This window comes from Pseudophryne corroboree, unplaced genomic scaffold (genome assembly GCF_028390025.1).
Source record: "Pseudophryne corroboree isolate aPseCor3 unplaced genomic scaffold, aPseCor3.hap2 scaffold_473, whole genome shotgun sequence".
Taxonomy (NCBI): domain Eukaryota; kingdom Metazoa; phylum Chordata; class Amphibia; order Anura; family Myobatrachidae; genus Pseudophryne; species Pseudophryne corroboree.
The window spans coordinates 14,978-34,244 of NW_026970085.1; the positions used below are offsets into that span (position 1 = coordinate 14,978).

The following is a 19,267-nucleotide window of genomic DNA, read 5'->3' on the forward strand; positions in this document are numbered from 1 at the left end:
AAGAAAGCACAACTGACAGTTATCCTCGGCGTACACTACACAATTATCTGTCAGGCTATCTATCCAGTCTGGATGGATGGAATGAAAATCTGGTAATGTATAGGAGCAAATGTCAATTAACCAGTTGCTCCCAAACACTAGAAAAGTGGTCAAAAATGGTCATTACACAAATTGGTTAAACCCAAAATTTAACCAATTTGTTTAGGGGACCATTTTTGTCCATTTTCTAGTGTTTGAGAGTAAATCGTTGATGGTCATTTGCTCACATAGATAACCGGATTTCTTTTCCAACCAGCCAGTGTTGGAGATATGGTCTGCCAGATTACATAATGCATACCAGAGCCATAACTAGACTTTTTGGTGCCCTGTGACAGATAATTATATGCCCCCCCCCCTCCCCATTTTTGCAATATGGACAAAAGGCGCATGCCTTGTGGGGAAGGGGCATAACAAGATTGGTCTCAGAGAAAGCACATGAGATATGAAGATATATCTAGTATACTTGACACTCAATGGTTTGTGGTATTGCCGGGGTGCCTTCCTTAAATGCATATACAGTCACACATGGCGTGTTTGTGCAAATGGCATATCAGCAGTCAGCACTAACTGGTGACATGCCATTTGTACAAGTAAGCCATGTGTGACTAATATATAAACATACTTTATTAAATAACACCTCAAACTATCATACCCAGGATTCAAACCTATAACCTGTTGAATTCTAATCAAATACCCTACCCATTGAGCTACTTGATCCTGCATCTATTCTAACCTCCAAAAACAGATTCAGTTGCATTTTCCAGCGTGTTTTGTTTGCACCTTTGCAAATGTCTTACATCGACAAACTTATTTAGTACTATTTTGCAAATAGGGTTACATTGTCGCAACATTGTGTTCCCTAATTGCTTGATTTTTTTAAATGCAACAATTGATAAAGACACCTGATAATTGCTCTGTGGAGTCTTATTTTGTGTCTACTTCTTATCTACATTTAATTCCCTACCTCTAATCAAGGCATTTTTAAATGCTGGGGGCTGCCAGGACGTGAGGCCTACCTAGACTTTAGATCTGAATTTGAATGTACTTGTGAACTAACTTAATTTCCTACTTCTAAATTCATTCCTAAATTCACTACTTACATTAATCCTGTAGTTGGGCATTTTGAGCCTTCAATTGTGGGCATTGTTTTGTGTCCAGACCAGCAGCTGGTGGTGTGCATTTGCTGGAAAGGCATCGAAGACCTCCGATATGCTGCATCTCCTGATGTGTGTCTCCCTCAAGTGGCTGTCAGCAAATGCATGCTAGACACCCCATTCCAAGCTGATTGTGACATCACGGAACATGCATCATAGAACAGGCATGCTAGAATATGGGTCTTCAACCTGCGACCCTCCAGCTGCTGTGGAACTACATATACCAGCATGCCCTGCCTCAGTTTTAGCATACCTTAATAGCAAAACTGTGGCAGGGCATGCTGGGATGTGTAGTTTCACAGCAGCTGGAGGGCCACAGGATGAAGACCCATGTGCTAGAGCCAAGCCGCAGGTACATTGAATGCTAGCAAGCTGAATGTTTAAATCATTTTTGTTCCGCAGCATTCCAATGCGGAAGATTCCATGGAACCAGAGATTATTCCATTGAGAAGGACATGCTGCCTGGATGACTGCACTGTGCAAATTAAATCACGGAGCCAGTTGGCTTGTGGGTGGCTCTGGTGACTGGGTGGTTGGGTGGGCGGTGTGTCGGAGGTGGAGCACATGCAAATGAATGTGTATCATCCAGCTAGTGAGAGTGAAAACTCATGCAGGAGTGTGCCTGCTTGTCAGTGGGTTATGCACCTTGCCAGGCGTCAAATCTACATGGAGCAGCTGGAGGGGACAAGAGCAGGTTTGCAAAATATAGATAGAAGAGCATATATGCTGGCGCATTCTCCATGATTGTGTCAGCTTATGTTTTGGTGCACTGCACTTTCCTTCACTAAGTTTTAGCCATTTTGGTTAAACGCAAGTGTAGTTGCTTCTCGCCCTTTTGGCTGTGATCTTGTATCGTGGTTGAAGAGTCTGCTGGAGGGATTGTTTTCTTCATTGGCGAGAGACTGAAGATATTCCAGGATGGAAGGCTTGGGAACACTATCCGTTTTTCAGTTGTGGAAGAGTTGAAAGACCGGATTGGACTACATTCTATAGTAAAGGATATCTTTGTATTTATTAATCCTCCCTTTATATGTGTCTGTCTTTCAATAAAGCTTCGGGCTTGTGATTCCCTCACCCTCTTACACTCCACACCCATAGCCTTATTAACTGTTGTATTATTGTATTGTTTAAATGTATAGTGCAGTTCATGATTTATAGTGTAGGCTGGCCTGTGCTGTAGTTCTTGAACTGTACTATACCGACAGCATTTGTATTGTGTTTTGGCTGTGCTGCAACACGGTACTTATGTGTGTAATGTTTATGTATGTTTTTTTGCTTCTTTATGTCAATAAAGACTGCTTTTTCAATCCAATATCTGAAAACAATCAATGTTTATCTTTGATGGCAATAGAAGTGGTATGATATTTGCTGCTTTTGAAAGGCAATATCTGATATGTCCCCTATCTGGGAACCATATATTAAATGGCTTTTCAGAAAAGGGAGAAGGGAGAAGAGCTTTCAGTACTTGTAGGACCGATGCTCATTTCCTATTCTAGCCTCCAAAAACAGATTCAGTTGCATTTTTCAGCGTGTTTTGGATGCGCCTTTGCAAATGTCTTACATCGACAAACTTATTTAGTACTATTTTGCAAATAGGGTTACATTGTTGCAACATTGTGTTCCCTAATTGCTTGATTTTTTAAATGCAACAATTGATAAAGACACCTGATAACTGCTCTGTGGAGTCTTATTTTGTGTCTACTTTTTATCTACATTCAATTCTCTACCTCTAATCAAGGCATTTTTAAGTGCTGGGGGCTGCCAGGACGTGAGGCCTACCTAGACTTTAGATCTGAATTTGAATGTACTTGTGAACTAACTTAATTTCCTACTTCTAAATTCATTCCTAAATTCACTACTTACATGAATCCTGTAGTTAGGCATTTTGGGACTTCGATTGTGGGCATTGTTTTGTGTCCAGACCAGCAGCAGGTGGTGTGCATTTGCTGGAAAGGCATCGAAGACCTCCGATATGCTGCATCTCCTGATGTGTGTCTCCCTCAAGTGGCTGTCAGCAAATGCCTGCTCGACACCCCATTCCCAGCTGATTGTGACATCACGGTACATGCATCATAGAACAGGCATGCTAGAACATGGGTCTTCAACCTGCGACCCTCCAGCTGCTGTGGAACTACACATCCCAGCATGCCCTGCCTCAGTTTTAGCATACCTTAATAGCAAAAATGTGGCAGGGCATGCTGGGATGTGTAGTTTCACAGCAGCTGGAGGGCCACAGGATGAAGACCAATGTGCTAAAGCCAAGCCGCAGGTACATTGAATGCTAGCAAGCTGAATATTTAAATCCTTTTTATTCCGCAGCATTCCAATGTGGAAGATTCCATGGAACCAGAGATCCTTCCATTGAGAAGGACATGCTGCCTGGATGACTACACTGTGCAAATTAAATCACGGAGCCAGTTGGCTTGTGGGTGGCTCTGGTCACTGGGTGGTTGGGTGGGTGGTGTGTCGGAGGTGGAGCACATGCAAATGATTGTGTATCATCCAGCTAGTGAGAGAGAAAACTCATGCAGGAGTGTGCCTGCTTGTCAGTGGGTTATGCACCTTTCCAGACGTCAAATCTACATGGAGCAGCTGGAGAGGACAAGAGCAGGTTTGCAAAATATAGACAGAAGAGCTCTCCAGCCTAGTTTGCTGTCTGTTTCCACTTCTCTTTTCTTGAGCCGCTCCCTTCTATGCCCTTGCGCACTATCCTGACTTCTCCCATCTGCTTACTTTGTGCCTTCCAACGCACAATGCGAACTACAGGTAGTGCTGCAGGGCCCACACCCTTTTACTTGCCATACAGAGCAGCTCTGGAGCTGTTACAGTGCCCAGCTTCTGCAAGAAATCAGCTTGAATGCTTCAGGGGCTGGGGCATAGCCAACATGAGCCCCACACCGAAGGAGGGTGGAGGTGTTTAATGCGAACTAGGGGTCATCCAAGCGCCGCAAAAGGCCGCCATGCCCTGCACGCCCCTTTTCTCTTTTCATATGCAGACGAGGGTTGAAGCCAACTTTGACCCACTGCTTGGATGACATCACCATATGCAAATCCATCTGCTGCAGGCCTTCCCCCAGGAATGCTTGCACTAGTTGTTGCATTTGGTTTGTTGTTTGGGGGTGCTTCAGTATTAGGCAGCCTTCTGCCCTCCCATGTTCATCTGAAAATATGTGTTCTCCCTGCAGTTGTTGTCCCCAGATGAGAGTTCCCTTGTGCTGCCTCAGTTGAATCTTCTTTACTTGACAGAGATGTGCCTGAGCAGCGGCCCTCCCCAGCCCTATCCCAAATCATACTTATTTTGCATAGGAGATACCATGGTCATGAAGATTGTTCTCCCAGGGTGAGGTTCATTCATTGCATTCTGGGTATGCTGACCCCTGTGATTTCCCCAAATGTGGGAAACTTGACTGCATTATTTGTGGTAGTGGGGGACTGTGTTTGTGCTTTCCTCTGGTCAGCTCTGGTAAAAGTCAGATTTCTTTGTCTCAGATCTTCCTCTAGCCTTGTTCTTCTTTCGAGAGTTCCCTTGTGCTGCCTCAGTTGGATCTCCTTTACTTGACAGGGGGGTGCCCAAGCAGCGACCCTCCCCAGCTCTAGCCCAACTCCTACTTACCTGCCAGGTGAGATACTATGATCATGAAGGTGCTTCTCCCAGGGCAAGGCTCACCCATTGCACTCTGGGTGTGCTGCCCCTGTGATTTCCCCAAATGTGGGAAACTTGACTGCATAATTTGTGTTTCCACTGGTCGGCTTTCATATAATTCAGATCTCTTTGTCTCAGGTCTCTCTCCAGCCTAGTTTGCAGTCTGTTTCCACTTCTTTTTTTTTGAGCCCCTCCCTTCTATACCCTTGTGCACTATCCTGACTTCTCCTCCTGTCTGCTTACTTTGTGCCTTCCAATGCACAATGCAAACTACAGGTAGTGCTGCAGGGCCCACAAACTTTTACTTGCATTACAGAGCAGCTCTGGAGCTGTTACAGTGCCAAGCTGCTGCAAGAAATCAGCTTGAATGCTTCAGGGGCTGGGGCATTGCCAACATGAGCCCCACACCGAAGGAGGGTGGGGGTATTTAATGCGAACTAAGGGTCATCCAAGCGCCGCAAAAGGCCGCCATTCCCTGCATACCCCTTTTCTCTTTTCATATGCAGATGAGGGTTCCAGCCAACTTTTGCCCACTGCTTGGATGACATCACTGTATGCAAATCCGTCTTCTGCAGACCTTCCCCCAGGAATGCTTGTACTAGTTGTTGCATTTGGTTTGTTGTTTGGGGGTGCTTCAGTATTAGGCAGCCTTCTGCCCTCCCATGTTCATCTGAAAATATGTGTTCTCCCTGCAGTTGTTGTCCCCAGATGAGAGTTCCCTTGTGCTGCCTCAGTTGAATCTCCTTTACTTGACAGAGATGTGCCTGAGCAGCGGCCCTCCCCAGCCCTATCCCAAATCATACTTATTTTGCATAGGAGATATCATGGTAATGAAGACTGTTATCCCAGGGTGAGGTTCATTCATTGCATTCTGGGTATGCTGACCCCTGTGATTTCCCCAAATGTGGGAAACTCGACTTCATTATTTCTGGTAGTGGGGGACTGTGTTTGTGCTTTCCTCTGGTCAGCTCTGGTAAAAGTCAGATTTCTTTGTCTCAGATCTTCCTCTAGCCTTGTTCTTCTTTCGAGAGTTCCCTTGTGCTGACTCAGTTGGATCTCCTTCACTTGACAGGGAAGTGCCCGAGCAGCGACCCTACCCAGCTCTAGCCCAACTCCTACTTACCTGCCAGGTGAGATACTATGATCATGAAGGTGCTTCTCCCAGGGCAAGGCTCACCCATTGCACTCTGGGTGTGCTGCTCTTGCGATTTCCCCAAATGTAAGAAACTTGACTGCATAATTTGTGTTTCCCCTGGTCGGCTCTCGTATAATTCAGATCTCTTTGTCTCAGGTCTCTCTCCAGCCTAGTTTGCTGTCTGTTTCCACTTCTCTTTTCTTGAGCCGCTCCCTTCTATGCCCTTGCGCACTATTATGACCTCTCCTGTCTGCTTACTTTGTGCCTTCCAACGTCAATGCAAACTACAGGTAGTGCTGCAGGGCCCTCACTCTTTTACATGCTTTACAGAGCAGCTCTGGAGCTGTTACAGTGCCCAGCTTCTGCAAGAAATCAGCTTGAATGCTTCAGGGGCTGGGGCATAGCCAACATGAGCCCCACACCGAAGGAGGGTGGAGGTGTTTAATGTGAATTAGGGGTCATCCAAGCGCCGCAAAAGGCCGCCATGCCCTGCACATCCCTTTTTTCTTTTCATATGCAGACGAGGGTTGAAGCCAACTTTGACCCACTGCTTGGATGACATCACCATATGCAAATCCATCTGCTGCAGGCCTTCCCCCAGGAATGCTTGCACTAGTTGTTGCATTTGGTTTGTTGTTTGGGGGTGCTTCAGTATTAGGCAGCCTTCTGCCCTCCCATGTTCATCTGAAAATATGTGTTCTCCCTCTTATACGACACCTGCAGCGCATTCATCATAAGTCAGTGACAAGTTCAAAAACTTTGGATGACAGCGGAAGCAGTCCACTGACCACTAAATCCCTTCCTCTTGTAACCAAGCTCCTGCAAACCACACCACCAACTCCCTCAGTGTCAATTTCCTCCTTAGACAGGAGAGCCAATAGTCCTGCAGGCCATGTCACTGGCAAGTCTGACGAGTCCTCTCCTGCCTGGGATTCCTCCGATGCATCCTTGAGTGTAACGCCTACTGCTGCTGGCGCTGCTGTTGTTGCTGCTGGGAGTCGATCGTCATCCCAGAGGGGAAGTCGGAAGACCACTTGTACTACTTCCAGTAAGCAATTGACTGTCCAACAGTCCTTTGCGAGGAAGATGAAATATCACAGCAGTCATCCTGCTGCAAAGCGGATAACTCAGGTCTTGTCAGCCTGGGTGGTGAGAAACGTGGTTCCAGTATCCATCGTTAATTTAGAGGCAACTAGAGACTTGATTGAGGTACTGTGTCCCCGGTACCAAATACCCTCTAGGTTCCATTTCTCTAGGCAGGCGATACCAAAAATGTACACAGACCTCAGAAAAAGAGTCACCAGTGTCCTAAAAAATGCAGTTGTACCCAATGTCCACTTGTCTGTGGTTAAGTGGAGCAGGGCAGACTCAGGACTAAATGACTGTGACAGCCCACTGGGTAGATGTATTGCCCCCCGCAGCAAGAACAGCAGCGGCGGCACCAGTAGCAGCATCTCGCAAATGCCAACTCGTTCCTAGGCAGGCTACGCTTTGTATCACCGCTTTCCATAAGAGGCACACAGCTGACAACCTCTTACGGAAACTGAGGAACATCATCGCAGAATGGCTTACCCCAATTGGACTCTCCTGGGGATTTGTGACATCGGACAACGCCACCAATATTGTGCGTGCATTACATCTGGGCAAATTCCAGCACGTCCCATGTTTTGCACATACATTTAATTTGGTGGTGCAGAATTATTTAAAAAACGACAGGGGCGTGCAAGAGATGCTGTCGGTGGCCCGAAGAATTGCGGGCCACTTTCTGCCTTCAGCCACCGCATGTAGAAGACTGGAGCACCACCAAACATTCCTGAACCTGTCCTGCCATCATCTGAAGCAAGAGGTGGTAACGAGGTGGAATTCAACCCTCTATATGCTTCAGAGGATAGAGGAGCAGCAAAAGGCCATTCAAGCCTATACATCTGCCCACGAAATAGGCAAAGGAGGGGGAATGCACCTGACTCAAGCGCAGTGGAGAATGATTTCAACGTTGTGCAAGGTTCTGCAACCCTTTGAACTTGCCACACGTGAAGTCAGTTCAGACACTGCCAGCCTGAGTCAGGTCATTTCCCTCATCAGGCTTTTGCAAAATAATGCTGGAGACATTGAAGGAGGAGCTAAAACAGAGCGATTCCACTAGGCATGTGGGACTTGTGGATGGAGCCCTTAATTCGCTTAACCAGGATTCAATCTGTTGAAATCAGAGCACTACATTTTGGCCACCGTGCTCGATCCTAGATTTAAAACCTACATTGTATCTCTCTTTCCGGCAGACACAAGTCTGCAGAGGTTCAAAGACCTGCTGGTGAGAAAATTGTCAAGTCAAGCGGAACGTGACCCGTCAACAGCTCCTCCTTCACATTCTCCCGCAACTGGGGGTGCGAGGAAAAGGCTAAGAATTCCGAGCCCACCCGCTGGCGGTGATGCAGGGCAGTCTGGAGTGAGTGCTGACATCTGGTCCGGACTGAAGGACCTGGCAACGATTACTGACATGTCGTCTACTGTCACTGCATATGATTCTGTCACCTTTGAAAGAATGGTGGAGAATTATATGAGTGACTGCATCCAGGTAGGCACGTCAGTATGTATACTGGCAGGAAAAAGAGGCAATTTGGAGGCCCTTGCACAAACTGGCTTTATTCTACCTAAGTTGCCCTGCCTCCAGTGTGTACTCCAAAAGAGTGTTTAGTGCAGCCGCTCACCTTGTCAGCAATCGGCGTACGAGGTTACTTCCAGAAAATGTGGAGAAGATGATGATCATCAAAATGAATTATAATCAATTCCTCCGTGGAGACATTCACCAGCAATTGCCTCCAGAAAGTACACAGGGATCTGAGATGGTGGATTCCAGTGGGGACGAATTAATAATCTGTGAGGAGGGGGATGTACACAGTGAAAGGGGTGAGGAATCGGAGGATGATGAGGTGGACATCTTGCCTCTGTAGAGCCAGTTTGTGCAAGGAGAGATTGATTGATTGATTGATTGATTGATTGATTCTTTTTTGGTGGGGGCACAAACCAACCAGTCATTTCAGTCAGTCAGTCATTTCATTCCACACGGGCAGACCCTGTCGCTGAAATGATGGGTTCATCAATGTTTTTCTTTTCAATCTAAGCCCCTGCAGTTTTCTGTAAGCATCTGCTTCGCTATGATGATCAACAAGTCACATGGGCAAACACTCAGGGCTGGAGGCGTAGATCTTAGGACCAGCTGCTACAAGCATGGCAGAGGTGTCACTATCACTGGTGACACCCAGAGAGGTGGCGAAGGAGATTGTAATGCAGTGCGCGCAGATAAGCAGCGCAATGGTAAAAAGGAGGCATGGTCTCATAGGTAGGGGCGTGGCCTGAATCACCATTTTGTAGCTTCGGGTATCCCGGGGGTTGGGGGCTGCACCCGGGGACTAGTGTGTGAGTGGTGCTGGCTCCTGCACAGTGACAGAAACTGGGTGTTGCACGTAATGTCACAGTGAAACACCCATATTCTGTCACTGAAGAAGAGCCGGCACTTTGGTGTCACCCCCCTTGGCGGGTGACACTCGGGTGTGTGCCGCAACCCTGTTGTGATGCCACTGACCCATGGGAAGCTTTACGTGGCTTACCCATGTGTTAGTAGCCCCAAGCATCTTTTGTGTTAGTCCCTGAAGAAAAACTTCAAATATTGTTTACAATTTTGTAATCAATGGGCCTAATTCAGTAAGGATTGCAAATTCTGCTAAGTAACAGAATTTGCAATCCTATGGTTCGCATGCCGGGGCCACCCATCACAGGGCATGGCCACCCAGCATGCTGCCTCCCTTCTTGACCACGCTGAAATTGCAGTCTCAGTGCAGTTCAGCGTGATCATAAAAAATGGGTTAGCCTCCTGTTGGTGCAGACTGTACGTGTGCGCAGGAAGCCGCCACCATTTTTGTGATCGCAGCGGCTGCATGTGATGTCATGCAGCCACTCTGACCACGCCTCCTGTTTCTCCGTTGCCGACCCCATTTTGTAGCCCTGCCCCTGCACCGCTCCATCTCCGACTTTGAAATGGATTGTTGCTGACCCCCCCCCCCCCCGCACCGATTGACAGTCAGAGGTGATCGCATTATCTGCGGGGTGCCACAGAAAATGCAGGCGCATGCGTATGCTCTTAGCAATTTTTGCAGTTGGATTGCTTATTGCGATTACAATCCAACCTGAATCAGGCTCTATTACCTATCACAATGCACTGCAGGTAGTACAAAATGGGGTTAATATAGGAGAAAACCCCCCAGAGCTGTGCTCCTTAACTGTCCCTGGTGGCTGCCCAGTAATCAGTGTCCACGCCAGTGCGCACACGGCCCGCCCCCTACAGCCACGCTGGATCTCGGTATAGTGTGGGCACAGAAGCCCCTTACCTCCCTTTCATCAGCGGCCTCGTGATCCCGGAGGGCGGTGTGTGTGTGAACCGGAGCCTCCGCTGCAGTGACCCAGCAACCAGGGCACGGGAGTATACTGCGCCGCTGGGAGTGATGGAGCTGCAGTAAATATGTCTATTAGACCTAGCCTGCTGCAGCCCTTGTAGATTCTTATAAAAAAAAGTTCTTCTTTTCTTGTCAAAATGAATAGCTAAGAATAGGCTGCCTGAGGCAGCCCCCTGTTAAGTGGCCTGCTACTGAAGGCACCAACTACAAACTGAGCTCCCTGTTCATGGAAGCGAGGTTATAGAGCAGGGGGCGCTGAGCATCTTGGGAACAGTCAAATCACCCTATCACCCCTGCCTTAGTCACTGACTATCTCCCAGTCACCCCGGCCTCAGTCACCCACTATCTCCCACTCATACATGCTTCAGTTACCCACTATCTCCCAGTCATCCCTGCCTCAGTCACCTACTGACACCAGTGCAGACATTTCTGCTGCGGCCTCTCCACTCTCCAGCGTGAACGTCCTGACGACTGAGGAAATCCGCTTCCCTGTTGAGGACTCCGGGAATGAACACTGCCGATATTGCTGGCAGATGACGTTCTACCCAACTGAGGATTTTTGATACTTCCAGCTTTGCTATGCAATTTCGAGTGCCGCCTTGATGATTTGTGTACACTACCGTGGTGGCGTTGTCCGATTGTACTTGAACAGGCCTGTTCTGTACTAGAGGCAGGGCCAGTGTCAATGAATTGAACACTGCCTGCAATTCCAGAATGTTTATCGGGAGGAGAGATTCCTCCCTGGTCCACCGATGGTGAAGGGTCGTCATCACGGCCATGACCTTGGTGAATTTCCGAGGTGCCGTGGCCAAACCAGAAGGCAGGACCTGAAATCCAAAAACTAACCAGGCACAACACTGCTTAGCTTCCAACATCAGATGAGATTGGACATATCCAGTGTGATGCGGCTGTAGATGATTTTTGCTGTTTCTAACTTCTACTTCTAACTACTGGTACATCAATGAATAAGTTTCAAAATAGAATGCATCAAGAGAACGGTGTTGGTAGTATAAAACTACCTACAGCACCTGGTATTCCCAGGTGGTCTCACATCCAAGAACAAACCAGGCCTAAGATCAGGTGATATTGGGCATATACAGTGTGGTGTGGCTGTAGATGAGCTTAGTGGTTTCTGTTAGAGTTCTTCTACTTCTAACTACTCGTACATAAATGAGTAAGCGGACGATTTATTAAACCTGGTGAAATGATAATTTGCATGGTGTTAAAGTACCAGCCAATCAGCTCCTAATTGCCATGTCACAGACTGGGTTTGAAAAATGACAGTTAGGAGCTGACTGGCTGGTACTTTATCACCTTGCACTTTATCAGTTCACCAGGCTTAATAGATCTGCCCCAATGTTTCAAAATGGAATGCATCAAGAGAACATTGTTAGTATTGTAAAAATACACACAGCTCCTGGTATTTCCTGGTGGTCTCCCATCCAAGTACTAAAACCAGGACCAACACTGCTCAGCTTCCATGATCAGGAGAGATTGGGCAAATCCAGTGTGCTGTGGCTGTAGATGAGCTGGTGGTTTTTATTACAGCTCTTCTACTTCTAACTTCTGGTACATAAAAGAATACATGTAAAAATTAAATGTACCAAGAAAATGGTGTTGGTAGTTTAAAAACACCTAAAGAATCTGATACTACCAAGCAGTCTCCCATCCATGTATTAACAAAGTCCAATACTGCTTTGCTTCAAAAATCAAATGAGATTGGGCATATCCAGTGTGGTGTGGCTTTAGATAAGCTTTGTGGTTTCTGTTAGAGCTCTTCTACTTCTAACTACTGGTACATTAATGAATATGTATAAGGTTGTAGTTTATCCAATATGCCTTTACTACCTTACCTTTCAACCCCCCTCCCTCCCCTCTTCTCCTTATAGCTTCCTTAGTTCTCTCCTCCTCATGTGTGCGTTATTTGTTTTCTCATACGTCCTAGATGATGCTGGGGTCACATTAAGAACCATGGGGTATAGACGGGATCCGCAGGAGACATGGGCACTTTAAGACTTTCAAAGGGTGTGAACTGTCTCCTCCCTCTATGCCCCTCCTCTAGACTCCAGTTTTAGTATTGTGCGCAGTGATACTGGATGCACTACAGGGGAGCTCTACTGAGTTTCTCTGAAAAGACTTGTTAGTTTTTTTTATTTTCAGGGAGGCTGCTGGCAACAGTCTCCCTGCTTCGTGGGACTTAGGGGAGAGAAGTATGACCAACTTCTAGTGAGTTCAATGGCTCTGCTTCAGGCTGACAGGACACCATTAGCTCCTAAGGGTGCTGATCGCTGGGTACGCCTAGATGCACACTCCCGCAGCCTGCCGTCACCCCCTTACAGAGCCAGAAGACAGGTGAGTAGCAGAAGAACAGAAGACTTCTTCTCCAGTGATGGCATTCTGAGGTACCGAGCAGCGAGCGGAACGCTGCGCGCCATGCTCCCACACAAACACAGGCACTGCAGGGTGCAGGGCACGGGGGGGGGCACCCTGGGCAGCATAAATTCCTCACAAAAGGCTGGAAAAAGTGGACATTAGTGCCTGGGCACTGTCCTTACCCCGCTAGCGTAATTAATTATTTCTGAGCGGGACAGATACGCGCCATTACAGTAGCGGGGCTTCTTCCTCACCTCACCAGAACATCTTTAGAGCATTACAAGTCTATCACTATATAGTTTATTATTTCCCAGACTGTGTACTTTTGGCGCTGGATTGTGAGCTGAAAAATCCTCTGTGTCCCTCTGACAGATTTACTGACGGTCTGTCCCCCATAAGCCGATGTGTCTGTGGGTACTTGGTACATGTGTGTCAACATGTCGGTGGCTGAATGTTTTTCCCAAGAGGAAACTATATTAGGAATGCAGACATATGATGGTGGCCCTGTTGGCACCACCAATAACTGACTGGGTAAAAGTTTCAGTAATATCAGAGTAAGGATGGATAAATCTGTGTCCCAGACACAGACGTAGAGAATAGATGTGATGTTCATGGCTATGTTTCTTTTCCCTCAGGCCCCGCGGGGTCGCAAAAATGTTATTTTGCCCAGTTACTACACACTGATACTGACACGGATACTGATTCCTATGTCGACCATAATGTTTCCTGATTAGATCCAATATTGGCAAGGAGCATTCATTACATGATTGTGGATATTAAGGACATATTAAAATCACTGAAGACCCTGCTGTTCCTGACAAAGGGGTCTATATGTATGTATATATAGATATATAATGAAAGCTGATGTAACGTTCCTCCATCTCTGTTTGAGAAAGTCTGGGCCAGCTCGACAAGATGGTTTCAAATCCCCAAAAGGATTCTGGTTGTTTATTCATTTCCCGCCGCGGACAGAATAAAGTGGGAGTCACCCCCTGTTCTGCACGGGGCCCTGTCACAAATCCAGCGGATCGTATGCAGGAAGCTACATTATTTCTAGTTATGTAACCAAAGGTACATTACTTATACCTGCCATTACATGTGCATGGGTGAGTAGTAGTATTCAAGAATTGGTCGAATACCTTGTCATCCGATATAGATACCTTGGAGAGATGGGATACTCCTTACGTTGTATCATATCAAGGACACTGCAGCATACTTACGTGAGACTGCAAGGGATATAGGACTCTTGAGTTCACGGGCCAATTTCATGGCAGTCTCGGATAGGAGGGCATTGTGGATTCACCAAGAGAATGCTGATGCTGACTCCAAGAAGAAAGGGAGTCTCTTCCCTATGAAGGTGAAGCGTTGTTTGATCTCGGCAGCTCCCGCAGGTAAGTCAACCTTCTTGCCCTATGTTCCCTCCCAACGGATGAAGACGCATCATTATCTGATGCAGTCATTTCGGCCCAATAGATATGCAAGAAGTTAAGATTCCCCTTTCTTTGCAGGTAGAGGAAGGAGAAGAGGGAAGAGGTCTGTAGCCTCTTCAAGATCGCAGGAGCAGAGATCATCCTCTGCTTCTGCCAAATCCACCGCATGACGCTGGGGCTCTCTTGCAGGAGCCCGCACCAGTGGGGGCACGTCTAAAACTCTTCAGTCAGTTCTGGATTCATTCGGACATGGACTCGTGTGTTTTACAAATAGTGTCCCAAGGGTACAAACTGGGGTTTCAAGACGTTCCCCCTCACCGATTGTTCAAATCGGCTTTAGTCAGCAGGGAGAAGGTTTTTATTCAAGCCTCTTCGTGGTCCCTAAGCCGGACAGCTCAGTCAGACCAATCTGAAATCTGAAATCCCTCAATTTCTACCTAAGGAAATTAAATTTCAAGATGGAATCTCTCAGTGCAGTGATCTCCAGTCCGGAGGAAGGAGATTTCATGGTTTTGGTAGACATAAAGGATGCCTACTTACATGTTCCCATTTAGCCTCTGCCTCAAGCTACCTGAGGTTTGCAATTCAGTATTGTCATTACCAATTTCAGACATTGCCGTTTGGTCTGTCCACGGCTCTGAGGATTTTCACCAGGGTGATCGCAAGCAAGGAGTAACAATTATCCCGTACTTGGATGATCTTTTGATAAAGGCGAAATCCAGGGACCAGTTAGTGCAAAACATTGCACTCTCCCTGACAGTTCTTCAACAACATAGTTGGCTCCTAAACTTGCCAAAATCGCAGTTGGTCCCAATGACGCGGTTGTTGTTTTTGGGAGTGATATTGGACACAGAAGAGGTTTTCTTCCAGTGGAAAGGCTCTGGAGATCCAGAGTCTGGTCAAACAAATTCTGAAACCAGCAAGAGTGTTAATCCATCAATGCATTTGGTTGCTGGGTAAGATGGTTGCGGCCTACGAGCCCATTCAGTTTGTCTGGTTCCATGCCAGAGTGTTCCAGTGGGACCTGTTGGACAAGTGGTCCGGATCCCACCTACACACGCACCGGAGGATAATCCTGTCTTCCAAGACCAGAATCTCACTCCATTGGTGGCTGCACAGTTCTCACCTCCTAGAGGGGCGAAGGTTTGGGATCCAGGACTGGATCCTAGGGACCATGGATGCAACCCTCCGAGGCTGGGGAGCAGTCACACAGGGGGAAAACGTCCAAGGAAGATGGTCAAGTCGGTAAAGTTGTCTCCACATAAATGTTCTGGAGTTAAGGGCCATTTAATAACTGTAGACACAGTACGCACTGGGACGGGTGCCCAGCATCCTCTACGGACTAAGAGAAAAGGATTTACCGGTAGGTATTAAAATCCTATTTTCTCTAACGTCCTAGAGGATGCTGGGGACTCCGTAAGGACCATGGGGATAGACGGCTCCGCAGGAGACATGGGCACTTTAAGAAAGACTTTAGTTCTGGGTGTGCACTGGCTCCTCCCTCTATGCCCCTCCTCCATTCCTCAGTTTGATACTGTGCCCAGTGGAGACTGGGTGCTTTTCAGGAGCTCTCCTGAGCTTTCTGACAGAAAGTATTTTGTTAGGTTTTTAATTTTCAGGGAGCACTGCTGGCAACAGACTCCCTGCATCGAGGGACTGAGGGGAGAGAAGCAGCCCTACTCTCCGAGTTGCAAGGTCCTGCTTCTTAAGCTACTGGACACCATTAGCTCCAAAGGGATTAGCTCCAAAGGGATTGGTACGCAGGATCTCACCCTCGCCGTCCGTCCCAGAGCCGCGCCGCCGTCCCCCTCGCAGAGCCGGAAGATAGAAGCCGGGTGAGTATGAGAAGAAAAGAAGACTTCAGAGGCGGCAGAGGACTTCATGATCTTCATTGAGGTAACGCACAGCACTGCAGCTGTGCGCCATTGCTCCCATACACCTCACATACTCCGGTCACTGTAAGGGTGCAGGGCGCAGGGGGGGCGCCCTGGGCTGCAATATAAAGCTCTTTTTGGCAGAAATATAACATATATACAGCTGGGCACTGTATATATGTATGAGCCCCCGCCAATTGTACAGTTTAAGCGGGACAGAAGCCCGCCGCCGAGGGGGCGGGGCTTCTCCCTCAGCTCTCACCTGCTCCATTTTTTCTCCACAGCACCGCTGAGAGGAAGCTCCCCGGACTCTCCCCTGCTTATACCACGGTAGACAAGAGGGTTGAAAAGAGAGGGGGGGGGCACATAATTTGGCGCAAATTACATACAGCAGCGCTACTGTGCAAACATTAAGTTACTGTGCTATTCCTGGGTTATATAGCGCTGGGGTATGTGCTGGCATACTCTCTCTCTGTCTCTCCAAAGGGCAGAGCCGGTCATAGGCATAGGCAAACTAGGCAATTGCCTAGGGCATTTGATATGCCTAGGGGCATCAGCAACTTCTGCTGATTAAAATGATATGCGGCATGCCTATATTCTGTGTGTAGCATTTCATATGCAGATACAGCCACAGTCTCACACAGTATATAGGCGTGCTGCATATCATTTTAATCAGCAGAAGCTGCGTGTGCATCCTAACAACATAGCAATGCAAATAAGATGCATTTTAATAAAAAAAAGGTGCCCCAACGTTAGCATTGAGGCAAGATTTATGAGGACACATCTGTACCCAAGCAGAGGCAGAGGTCACAGTGTTAGTGGCAGTGTGAGTGCTGTGTGCATGTGAGTGGGTTGATTGTGCAGTAGTGTTCGGAATATGAGTAAGGAGCATTATGTGTGTCATGTAAAAATGCATTAATAATGTGCAACATATGTGTAAGGGGCACTATGTGTGTCATTATGTGTATAAGGGCATTAATAATGTGCGGCATATGTGTAAGGGACATTGGTGGTCATTCCGAGTTGTTCGCTCGGTAATTTTCTTCGCATCGCAGCGATTTTCCGCTAATTGCGCATGCGCAAGGGTGGTCATTCCGAGTTGTTCGCTCGGTAATTTTCTTCGCATCGCAGCAATTTTCCGCTAATTGCGCATGCGCAATGTTCGCTCTGCGACTGCGCAAAGTAAATTTGCTATGCAGTTAGGTATTTTACTCACGGCATTACGAGGTTTTTTCTTTGTTCTGCTGATCGTAGTGTGATTGACAGGAAGTGGGTGTTTTTGGGCGGAAACTGGCCGTTTTATGGGTGTGTGTGAAAAAACGCTGCCGTTTCTGGGTAAAACGCGGGAGTGTCTGAAGAAACGGGGGAGTGTCTGGGCGAACGCTGGGTGTGTTTGTGACGTCAAACCAGGAACGAAACTGACTGAACTGATCGCAGTTGTCGAGTAAGTCTGGAGCTACTCAGAAACTGCTGAGAAGTGTCTATTCGCAATTCTGCTAATCTTTCGTTCGCAATTTTGATAAGCTAAGATTCACTCCCAGTAGGCGGCGGCTTAGCGTGTGCAATGCTGCTAAAAGCAGCTTGCGAGCTAACAACTCGGAATGAGGGCCATTATGTGTAAAAGGGCATTAATAAAGGTTGTCATAATGTGTAAGACGCATTATGTTTATAAGGACATTAATGATGTGTCTCATATGTGTAAGGGGCATTACTGTGTGGAATTATGTGTATAAATGCATTACTAATGTGTGGCATTATGTGTATAAGGTGCTCTAATATGTAGCGTTGCGTATAGAAAGGGCATTTACTGTGTCGTCTAATGTGAATAAAGAGCAATAGGGTGTGGTGTAATGTAAATAAGGAGCAATTCAGTGTGATGTAATGTGAATAAGGAGCACTACTGTGAGAAGTAACGTTTATAAGGTAAAGTGATACTACTGTGGGATGTAATGTGAATTATGGACACTATCGCGTGATCAAATGTGAATAAAATTGCAGTACTGTGTGGCGGAATTTTAATTGGGGGTACTATTGTGTGGACATGCCCATTGCCAGCAAAAACACACCCCTTTTTGGACTGTGCGCCAAATGTGCGAACTGTTCCTGTTTAAAATATAGGGGGTACAAACACCAAAATAAGTACTGTTATGGGTGAGGGTTGATGGTGCTGGGAAAGAGGTGCAAGGTCAGAGGCGGAACCAGCGGTGGTGCTAGGGGGCACCAGGCAAAATCTTGCCTAGGGCATCATATTGGTTAGGGCCAGCTCTGCCAAAGGGCCTTGTGGGGGAAATGTCTTCAGTAAAAGCATTCCCTGTGTGTGTGGTGTGTCGGTACGCGTGTGTCGACATGTCTGAGGAAGAAGGCTATATTAGAGAGGAGCGGGAGCAAATGAATGTGGTGTCTCCGCCGACACCTGATTGGATGGATATGTGGAATGTTTTAAATGCTAGTGTAAACTCATTGCACAAAAGATTAGACAAGGCTGAAGCTTTGGGACAGTCAGGGTCTCAACCCATGCCTGATCCTATGTCGCAGGGACTGTCAGGGTCTCATAAGTGCCCACTATCCAGATTGTTGACACAGATACCGACACGGATTCTGACTCCAGTGTCGATTACGATGATGCAAAGTTACAGCCAAAATTGGCAAAATACATTTGATATATGATTATGGCAATAAAAGATGTTTTGCACATCACAGAGGAGCTCCCTATCCCTGACAAGAGGGTACATATGTACAAGGGAAAGAAGCCTGAGGTAACCTTTTCCCCTCACACGAGCTGAACGAGTTATGTGAAAAAGCTTGGGAATCTCCTGCAGATTTCCAAAAGGATTCTTATGGCGTATCCTTTCCCATCAACGGATAGGTTACGATGGGAATCCTCCCCTTGGGTGGACAAAGCATTAACACGCTTATCCAAGAAGTTAGCCCTCCCGTCCCAGGATACGGCTACCCTCAAAGAGTCTGCTGACCGCAAACAGGAGATTACCCTGAAGTCCATTTATACACATTCAGGTACCTTACTCAGACCGGCAATTGCGTCTGCCTGGGTGTGTATGTGTAGTGCTGTAGCGGCATGGACGGATACCCTAGATAAGGATACTATTTTATTGCCCCTGGGGCATATAAGAGATGCTGTCCTATATATGTGTGTATGCAAACTACAGGTGG

The 19,267-nt window shown here is 47.1% G+C and overlaps 4 non-coding genes across 4 annotated transcripts; all 4 read left to right on the plus strand.

Moving 5' to 3' along the window:
- The first annotated feature begins 4,482 nt into the window (after positions 1-4,482).
- LOC135028104 (U1 spliceosomal RNA) lies at positions 4,483-4,646 on the plus strand. Its single transcript, XR_010224458.1, has one exon. It is a non-coding gene; the product is annotated as a U1 spliceosomal RNA (small nuclear RNA).
- Positions 4,647-4,798: 152 nt separating this feature from the next.
- On the plus strand, positions 4,799-4,961 carry LOC135028065 (U1 spliceosomal RNA). Its single transcript, XR_010224421.1, has one exon. It is a non-coding gene; the product is annotated as a U1 spliceosomal RNA (small nuclear RNA).
- A 674-nt stretch (positions 4,962-5,635) lies between these two features.
- LOC135028055 (U1 spliceosomal RNA) lies at positions 5,636-5,799 on the plus strand. Its single transcript, XR_010224413.1, has one exon. It is a non-coding gene; the product is annotated as a U1 spliceosomal RNA (small nuclear RNA).
- Positions 5,800-5,951: 152 nt separating this feature from the next.
- On the plus strand, positions 5,952-6,114 carry LOC135028084 (U1 spliceosomal RNA). Its single transcript, XR_010224437.1, has one exon. It is a non-coding gene; the product is annotated as a U1 spliceosomal RNA (small nuclear RNA).
- The last annotated feature ends 13,153 nt before the right edge of the window (positions 6,115-19,267 follow it).